Source organism: Mercurialis annua, linkage group LG7 (assembly GCF_937616625.2).
Source record: "Mercurialis annua linkage group LG7, ddMerAnnu1.2, whole genome shotgun sequence".
In the NCBI taxonomy this organism is placed as follows: Eukaryota; Viridiplantae; Streptophyta; class Magnoliopsida; order Malpighiales; family Euphorbiaceae; genus Mercurialis; species Mercurialis annua.
Window position 1 is genome coordinate 9476384 of NC_065576.1, and position 10474 is coordinate 9486857.

At 31.4% G+C, this 10474-nt stretch overlaps 1 long non-coding RNA gene across 1 annotated transcript; it reads left to right on the plus strand.

The window, feature by feature from the left end:
* The first annotated feature begins 1846 nt into the window (after positions 1 to 1846).
* Positions 1847 to 4402, plus strand: LOC130015751 (uncharacterized). The gene is made up of 4 exons (XR_008791135.1): positions 1847 to 1974; positions 2054 to 2131; positions 3684 to 3759; positions 4245 to 4402. It is a non-coding gene; the product is annotated as an uncharacterized LOC130015751 (long non-coding RNA).
* Positions 4403 to 10474: the final 6072 nt, after the last annotated feature.

Below are 10474 nucleotides of genomic sequence, written 5' to 3' on the forward strand. Positions count from 1 at the left end.
CCTTTAATTTTATCATGAATAAATAAATAAAAATTAAGAACCAACCAATCACACTTGAGAAACCAAATATTTATAATAATGAAACAATAACAATAAAATCAAAGAAAGATGGCCACACAACCATGAACCCACCAATCAACATCCAATATTATGAAACTAAGAATCCAACCAATATGAATGTCACTGTATTCAATTTCAAATGATCAACCCGGGAAAAATCTCTATTAACAGATTAATATCAATATCAATCCGACCAAAAACATGAAGACCCAATAAACCACAATTATTGACGAAATCAAATGCTTTTCACCATTTGAAAATTTGGTTCCCGCCAAGCACATCAAAGCATGAAACCCAACTCATAAGGACCTTACATCAATCATCAATGGCAGCCGCAAGAACACAAATCAAAGCGTGCAACAAGGGATCGGAACGACACGACTCTTAGAAATACAAACGTATCCAAAAGCAATTCAATTAACAATAATAACCCAAAAGTTAAACAATAATCAAACCATCATAATCAACAGATCAAACAACGAAATCCATGGCAACAACATGGACAAGAACGTCAGCCAAAAACAACTAGAACGACGGATCGTAACTCAAGGAATTTGCGTACCGTTAGAAGATAGCAGGCTCTGGTGATTCAGGAGATGCTTCGATTCAGATATGATGTGAGAAATGATCTTACACGATACTAGAACAAACCAGCATAACAACTTACGAAACGACAACACGATATTGAACGAATAACAATGAAAAGAGACGAAGAAGACTAACCAGATTCAAGAGCGGAAGGAAGGAATGGTGTGGTATCTCAGAGTGTTTCTGAGTGTAAGACGGCTAGGGTTTCAGAATAAGAGAATGAAAAGAATAGGGTTTAACGAAGAAAACGAGTGAAAAAAAAGGACTCGGAAATTCATTACTGCTATACAAACTATAAGTTCCTACTTCATAATAAAAAGATGGGCTTTCTAAAAATATTATGGCCATAATCAAAATATGATGGGCTTTTCATGCACAGTATTAATGTGAGAAACAATGAGGTAGGTGTTAGGCATGGGCTCATTTGCATGCAATATATATTCTTTTTAAAAAAAATTATAAGTACAAACCAAACACGAATCGAACGACGATCGAATCAACGAACGCGTCAAATAAAATTAAATACAATATATAATAATAAAAATTTACCTAAACCTTGACGGAAAATAAATTAAAAATAGATAAAAAAATAATTTAAAAATACGGGATATTACATATTTTTTTGTCAATATGCAAGCGACGTCGCTGCCAATTCACCGAATGGGTGACATGGCAACAATCCTTATTAATTAAACCACACGATAAACCAAATAATAAGCAAATATTTTGGCAAAAAATTGGTTTGATTCAAAAAATGACTACAAAAGTTACCAAATATGCTGAAACAGGCTAAATAAGCCGATTTTAAGAGATTTGAATATAACTGGCAAAATTCGTAAAGGTTTGGTATTTGTTTGCTCATCAAGCGTATTTATAACTCTTGAAAGGTTTAAATTATGTAATAGATTTTTGAAAAGTTAAAATATTTGAATTTTTATTCCGTTAACATTTTAAATATATATTGTAATACCCCATAAATTTTTTAAAATTTTCCGATGAGTTTCCGGTAGTAATATAGAGTCGTTTACAAATTTATGGTTTGTTTCGTGGTTTGAGTAAGTTATTTTGGTTATATTTTATTGGTTAAATAAAGGTTTGGGTTGGTTTATTTCCGTTGGGCCTTTGACCCATGCAATTTCATGCTTATTAGAATCTTGGCTCTGCAACTCTGAGTGTTGCCTTTAACTGTTACGTTTGTTTCCCTTTATATTATCATTTCCTCAACCCTAATCTCATTCTTACACTTCAACAAAACCCTAGCCACCATCTTAACCAAAATCCAATAAAAATCATTCTTTCCATCCCTCTCATTCCTGGGTTTGATCGGTAAGCTTTTCTTTTTCTTTTCAGTGTTGTGTTCATTAATGGATACTCCCGTTCCTCATCGATATCTCTTTTGTTTTAGAATCAATTTGAGATCCGTCTTGTCTCAGTCGTAGTAGACACAATCCTCTATAATTTCTAAGCTTCAGAATCGAATTTGGTACGTTAATCTCTCTGATATTAGCGCCGTCGTTTTATCGTTTTCGAACGTTATAGCTGACTGTTTTGCCGATGGTTCCTTAGTCTCTAATGCTATTCTTTATGTTCCTAAAATGGTTAGCTGATTTATAATTATTGTTGATAATTGATTTAATTCTAGTTGTTATTGTTTCCTTTGAGTGTTTGTTCTTGTTTAGCTCGGTGTTTCACTGTTTGGTTCAAGAGTTGTTTTTATTGTTAGTTTTATAATCTGTTATACATTAACCTGAGAATGTCTTACTTAAAGATCAAGGGTTTGTTTGGGTTCAGTGATGGGTTTGAATATTAGCGGGCCTGTTTGTGATTCAATTCAATTCTTGGTCATTCACTTGGTATGGTTACTGTGTTGTGTTGAGCTTAATTCTCATATTCATTTCAAATGTTGGTTGGCGGTTAAAATTGAGTACTGCATGTGTTATGTTCATGTTGGCTCATCTATTTTGATTTCTTTTTGGTTTTGAATTTGCTTAAAGTTGTCTTTGGTTATTTCTCATGATTATTTTCATGGTGATTATCGGCAATTTATAATTTCAATATGTTTTACCATTTTTATTTTTGTTAAGGTTTCAAATATGGTTTTAAGTTTTTGGGTTCTTATGTCAAATAATTGGGCTAATTATTTTTCTTTTATTCTTTGGTTGGTTTCTTGTTAATCAAAGAATATAAATTTGATTAAAATCCGGATTTGAAACTGAACCTTCGACTATTATTTTGGTTTCTAAATTGCTAAGTTATTTAATGATAATATTATTTTAAATATAAAAATAATTTTAGTTTTGATTCTAATTTAAATTGTTTTGATTATTTTTATGTGAAAACAATAATTATTTTATAACCTATAATTATATAATTAATTGGATAATTATTAATTGTTTCAAATTTTGTCTTGGTGTGCCCAATTTGGCTAAATTACAATTTAGCTTTTAAATTTACGTTTAAAGTTTTAAAACGTTTTCTTAACTAATTTTATTTAAGTATTTGTCGGTAACTATTGGATGCTTCTGTTTCAAGTTATTGAGTTCCGATTTTAAATTCGACTATTATTTTATTAAAGTTGTTTCTATAATTATAAACTCTGATTTATAATTGAATATACAAATATATTTATTTTACCAGAGTGATTTTGGAAATTATAAACTTTGGTTTATATTTTGATACAATATTTTAGGTCGGGTTAGACTTGGGTCACCGACATGTGAGGTAGCTTGGTAGTTATTGGTAACTCGGTTAACCTAAAATTTGAGGAAATTGATTTGAGTTATTAATTAAATACTATCTAAATAATATTTTCTGAAACGGATTTTAAAGCGGGAACTCAATAGACTTGACTTATTAATTATTTGAATATTCTGTTACTCGTTGTGTTTCGTGTTTTGACTCGGGTCATTATGTAACTAATTGTCCATTCTCTTTGGCTGTATTTTTGCTTGATTTATTGTTGATGTTGGTCCTATGTGGTGTCTAATACTCCCTAGAGTTAGGGTCCGTTTTTAATAATTATTTATATTGTTTAGACTCGTCGATTGTTTGTGCTTCGGAGGCGAACCATGATTAGATTGCTTGCCTGGTTATCACGTGGATTAGCAAGTTGTGAGTTTGTACTTACTATTTACCGCTTTATTAAGTAAATTGTTATTTTGATATTAAATATATATACTGTACGTATATTTCGAACTATTTTTATATTATGGCTTCTAGTTGGAACATGCTACCTAATGGGTATCATTAGGACTGCGTGCGCACCGGTATTGATCTGGGTAAGTTATATATGGAAATGTGGTAACTCGGTGTGAGCGTAGCTCTCGGGACCAAGTAGAGTAACTCGGTGTAGCTCAGCTCTCGGGACTCTGGTATAAGTGTGGTCAGTGGTAACTCGGTGTAGCTCAGCTCTCGGGACCAGACCTATTGGATTATGTTTATTATTTAGAATAGTGCATTAGGGTTCCAACTATTATTCGTAATATCGTTATTAAATTTTTTAAACGGTTTTAAAGGTTTTCCACTTAAAAAATGTAGATAGTGGTATAAACTCATCTCAGTATATCTAACCTCGTTGTTTTCCCAATTTTCCCCAGGGTTATGATCTGAGAGTCTGGTGATCTCCGCAGTTACTATTCCTCGGAGGTTCCATTTATTTTTGATAAACTGTAAAACTGTTTTATTCTTAGACCGCAGTAGTAATTAGACGTCTTTATTATTATTATATATTTTGTCGGATTGGTTCGACTGGTTATATTGCTTTGGCATGTTATATTATTTACATTGGTTTATGATAAATCTATTTGAGACTTGGAATTGGATAAGCATGTTATATTAACTGTTGAATATTATAACTGCTAGATTTAGACTGAAGTCTTCGTTGCCCCCGAGCATTGGTTTTCTGCAGGTTTATGTGTTTATATGTTAATTGAAAGGCTAGCTACGGGTTTCGGTACTACATTACTCATACCCTAGCGCCGGTCGCGATTCATGAAAATGGGTCGTGACATATATTCTATAATATAACATTTTATACCTTTTGGTGCTATAAATTATTTCTTATAAAATAATTTTATTTTTTATTTTATTAAAGGGCTAATCTTTTTTTAATACTAAGATTTTGCGGATTTTGTCAGTTATATCTAAACCTTTCAAAATCGGTAAGATTAGCCCATTTTGAAATATTCAAAATCTTTTCTAACCATTTGGGCTAATCTGCATGTAATAACTTAGAATTTGATTCAAAAAAACGTTTTGAATATCTCCAAATGGACTAATCTTGCCGCTTTTAAAAGATTTGACTATAAGTGACAAAATTTACAAAGGTTTGGTATTAAAAAAAAATTAGCCCTTTTATCAAATATATTAAAATTATATTTAATAATTTAGTCATAAATTGGATCCAAAAGAATATTTGACTAGATATACTAGTTTATGAAAGGTATTATTGATTAATAGGTAAGAATATTTGATTGTATATATGTGAAAAAATGACAACCCACGTATGCCTATGAACTGTGTTAATTTCAATCATTACCTAATAATTATTGCTACTTAAGTGCAACCGGGACTTTAAATCCCTCATACTTTAGACTCATTTCCACTTGTGTTGCTTAATAATGTGACATTATCTTTAACACTTCCTCTTTAAGTGTAATTGTGACTTGAAATCCGATTGTCACTTGAAATTAAAACTCTCCTAAAACTAGAATTTTGATTAAATACACAGCAGCAACACCACAACGGTATGTTGGGAATGAATATCTAGACAGCCAACCGGAAAATTAAAAATTAGGAGAAGACCCGCTCTGGTATAATATATATTAGATATATTATTAATTAATAGGGGAAAATATTTGATTATATATAGGTGAAAATGTAATAAGCCACATGCGTATGAAATGTGTTTAAATTCAACCATTACCTGATAACTAGTACTAATTAATAGGTGGTTGAACCATAGTTATCAGATTCGCTCTTCTCCCTAATACCGCGTATCGGCCCGTATGTTCCAGTTCGCGGTTCTCCGAAAACCTGATTTCCCCTTGAATGCGTATAGATTCGCCGGAGAAATGGTCTGATTCGCCGTCATTGTTTTGTTGAAGTTGCAGGTTTTAGGATTTTCAAATTGTTGAAGAAGAAGAAGAAGGAGAAAAAGGAAGTTAAACACGTATTGGGTATTTGTATTTGGGTTAAATGCAAATTCATACACCAACTTTGGCCTAATTTGCACAATTACAACATAAATTTTTAAACTTGGCAATGTTGGTAATGAACTTTACACTTTTGGCAAATCGATACACCGATATTTTTCCGGGACATTTTTGTTGAGTTGGAAGTCGGGATTTCCACGTACGCTGATAAGTTGGAAAATAAACGGTGTTTCGATTTGCCAAAAAGTAAAGATTTATGCCTGTTTTAGCCAAAATTTTAAAATTAGTGTTGTAATTGCAAATTACGATAAAGTTTGTGATTTCATTTGTAAACGTGCCAAATCACGTGCCAAATACTGAAATCCATTGTGTCAGTATATATGTTCTTTCCGACTTCCAACTCAGCAAAATTGTCCCGCAAATAATCGGTGTATCGATTTGTCAAAAGTGCAAAGTTCATTACTGACATTGTCAAATTTAAAAATTTATGTTGTAATTGTAAATTAGGCCAAAATTATTGTATGAATTTGCATTTAACCCTTTGAATTTTGGACTTTAAATTTATTGAATGTGAAATTTTTGGGCCTATTATGTTTAATAAAGAGAAAATGGTCTTTCTATGAAAGAATCTATTTAGCAGCTAATCTATGATATTTTAAGGTTATATATGAATAAATTAGAAATATATTTTGACCATCGAACCTATAATATTATTTCAGAGTACAGCGTTCCGAAAAGGCAAATCAAAAAATCCTATCTCCGGAGTATCGGATTCTCCCACTGCAAGCGAGTTGAGTACACATTCCCTTATCGCGAATCTGGTAACTAACGGTTGAACCCCTCACACTTATATAGTTTAATTAATTAACAATGCAGGATTATCTTTAACATGGTAATTGAAGCTATACGTATTAGGTTGTCAATTTATTATTTCTCTATGACATGTATATAAGTATTTATTAATTTTCAGAAGAAATCCGAACAACATAAAACTATCAAACAATAAAATTACTGTTATTGATTTATTAAAGTTAACAATCTGAACTCAAACAAAACAGCAAATTAATCCATCAAAAGTAGCATGTATGTTTATTCAGACTTGGAATTTAATGAAAAATATAAACATGTTAGACTTTTTTTTCTTTCATCTAAATTTTATGTGGATCAAATAAACAAACCTATCATTACTAATATTAGAACAACCGAAAGAATGGTGGGTGGACGTTAAACAACAAAAAAAAATCTAAAATAATTAACCATATGGGTTAATTATTAAAAAATTACATAATTTTTGACAATATTTGCATTTTAAATTTTTAAATTTTTTTTAACAATATCATGCATGATTTTTTATTATTTTTTTGCAATCTTATTCAACGTGGTCATTTGAATCTGGTGTTATTAATTATTACGGGATATTAAACTATGTAGATCACTGAACTTTTCTCAAATTACAGAAAGATCACTAAACAAATTTTTCTTATAAAATGGTCATTGAATTATACTTTTTATTACAAAAATGTTTCCGTTGTTACGAAAAGCACACAAAACTTTTTGTGAATTACAAAAAGGTTATTGGGATTATTCCTTTTATTACAAAATGGTCACTGAACTATGTTTCTTTTTGTAATTTCGGCTTGCCACTTAAGCAGAAATATTGCGTTTTTGCGTAAAAACGGTACGTTTTATATGGGTGAACTCTTTTGTAATAAAATGTATAGTTCAGTGACCATTTTGTAAGAAAAAATTTCTTAGTGACCTTTCTGTAATTTGAGAGAAGTTTGGTGACCTACAGAGTTTAATATCCAATTATTACGTATTGTGTACACTTGGTCTCCTTTAAATTAGTCGCACCAATTTCAGATGAACGGGTTATATGAAATTACAAAAATACTAAAAGGCCATTCAAGATATTGTAATAAAAAATAAAAGAAAAACAATTAAAATAAATTTTTTGTTAAAGTTTAAGTATCTTTTTAGTAGTAAACCCTATTAATAATAGAAATAGCAAATTTACAACTTGTCGATTCCAAATTTCCAGTAAAAATCTGTCTATATAAACTCCACAATACATTTGTATTTTCTCATAAAACAATAAATCAAACAAGCAGCAGAATTATGATAATGGGAAAGAGACAGGAATGGTGGTTTTTTGTGGTGATAATTGCCATAGTTGCATTGCTAAACCGCGCTGAAGCCGCCAAAGGAGCACCGATAGGACTCGACCCTGCAATACTCGAACCATGTCGAAGACCTGGAAATTTTTGGATACCTGGCTGCCAAAATACTGTACATGTTCCGCGTAATCCGTCTAACGAGTACAACCGTGGTTGCTTAAAACATAATAAGTGTCGTGGTTAAAGTTCGGCACATCCTAGTCTCTTTATGACCATAAAATTTGATGAATCATATTTCTGCGCCTTGTTTGATTTCGAGTTTGAATCTCATAAATGTATTGTTCACTTTAAATTTTGACAAAAATAAAAATTATTTTGAGACAATGGTCAAATTTATTATGAACATTTCTCAAAATGAATAAATTTTCCATAAAAGTAATTTACGATATTCAATTGTGCCTTATTCTTATTAATGAGACATTTCTTCTTTTTATTTGATTCTTAGATATAAATAACTAAAAATAATTTATTCTGCCTTAATTGAAAAAGTAAAAATTAAAATGAATTTATCCTTATTCACGTTTCAAATATCAACATTCACGTGCGTAGGCATATTAAAGATAATAATATTTTGGAAATCTCATTTTAATGTTTAAATGAATTGATTATGTGATAACGCACAATAGTTATTATAACAGAAAGCAAAAAATTAAAGTATATCATGTCAAGCAGGCGTATATCGTATTCGATTAGTTAGGTGTAAGTATTTCATATCAATTTAGGCGTGTATGGTATTCAATTTAGGTGAAACTACTATTCTAAACGGTAAATTAAAAGAAGAAATATACATGGACTAATTTAAAAAAATTATAATATATGGTCAAAAATATAAGGTGTGCAAGTTAGACAAATTTATATATGGTCTAAAACAAACAACTAGTAATGGAAAAGAGTTGTTTGTTTTTATATGTTTATGACTTGTTGATTTTTGGATCAAATATTCGTGTTGTGAATGTTGTGAAATCAATGTTGAGTGTCAATTTTGATAAGAAGTGATCGTGACACCCGAAAACTTAATCCATCAAGTTCGTCCCCCAATCTAGCTCGTAAACCATAATATCAATCCATGTTACCAATTAGCCGTGACTCCCAAGAATTTAATCTACCGAGTTAATCACCGACTTCATTTTATCCATAAGGTGTGACTCTCGAGAAATTAATCTACCAAGTTGAGCGTTATCGTTAAATAATTTACAACCTCAAATATGCGTGTATACTCATCATAATCCATAATCATCAAACAGGTGTGCACACATTCCTTTTGCCGCTTAATAGAAAAGCATGTTCTCATAACGATATTAAAACATCATTTCAAAAACCGTTTATAAAAACATCACTAGCATTTAAATTATTTAAACAAATAAATATACATGTATCAACTTACTGCTTGCTATCTCACGACTTAAGTCCACGTACGCTCCCACGTAAACTCCACTAGAAACTTCTAAACGACACAAATAACAAGCAAACATATGATCGATTCAAAACATTAAAAACCACAAAATCCGCCAAAGTCCGCAATTTCATTTAATTCCCGAATCCTAGTTATACTCCACGATAAAAATCGATTTCCGGAGTTAAATATTTAAATAAAATATTTAAAACTCGCTTTCCAAATCAAGAGCGTCTCACGCTCGTTTCGGTTGAAATCTCTGTTTCGAGACCCAAAACCTAAAATCTCGTAAAAACGATGATTTCGTTAAAATCACCACATATATATTTTTTCATAAATAACATTCTATATAGAACAATAAAATCAATATTATAGACACCCCTTTTCCGGACAGGTAAAACGTGATGAGGGATTAAAGCGTTCAATGATGATTTCCAGAGAAAATGACGAGCTATTGATTTGTTTGCTGGAATCTAAGCAGGCGTAATCAGTGTATAATTGCAAATTTGGAGGATTAAAGCATAATTAGCCGTAAATGTCTTATAAAAATCTAAAGATATTGTAGTTTAAGTCCAGAAAGTGGGCTAACTGCAATTTCTTTGAAGTTTTTAGGCCAATTTGCAAGTTTGACGGACTGAACTTGACCATACCCAAATCAATAGGACCCTAGGGCACTTTTTAAGTACTTTTAGACATTAAAATGGACTCTTTGACACACTTTGCTTAGCCCGAAAGAATGATTTCGAATTTAATCAATCTAAAAGAGGTTTTTCCTAATCCAAACACTATAAAAATTATCACTTCACCACACACTTGGACACTCCTAACCAATTAAACTCTACCTCTAGCTAACCCTAGGTCACCTGCCACCATAATAAATACTACCTCTAGACAGCCTAGCCAAAGATTGGTAATTTCAAACCACCAAAGCACGCATCAAACCTTAGAAAAATAGAGTGTTGGCCGAACCCTTGCACACACACCAGTCGATCAAACTAAAAGCTAAAATGCTAGAATCACTCAAGAACATAGTCTTGCACTGAATTCGAAACTGGATTCCGCATCCACTTTGCCAGTGAACGAGCCAAGGACTCAGAACGGTA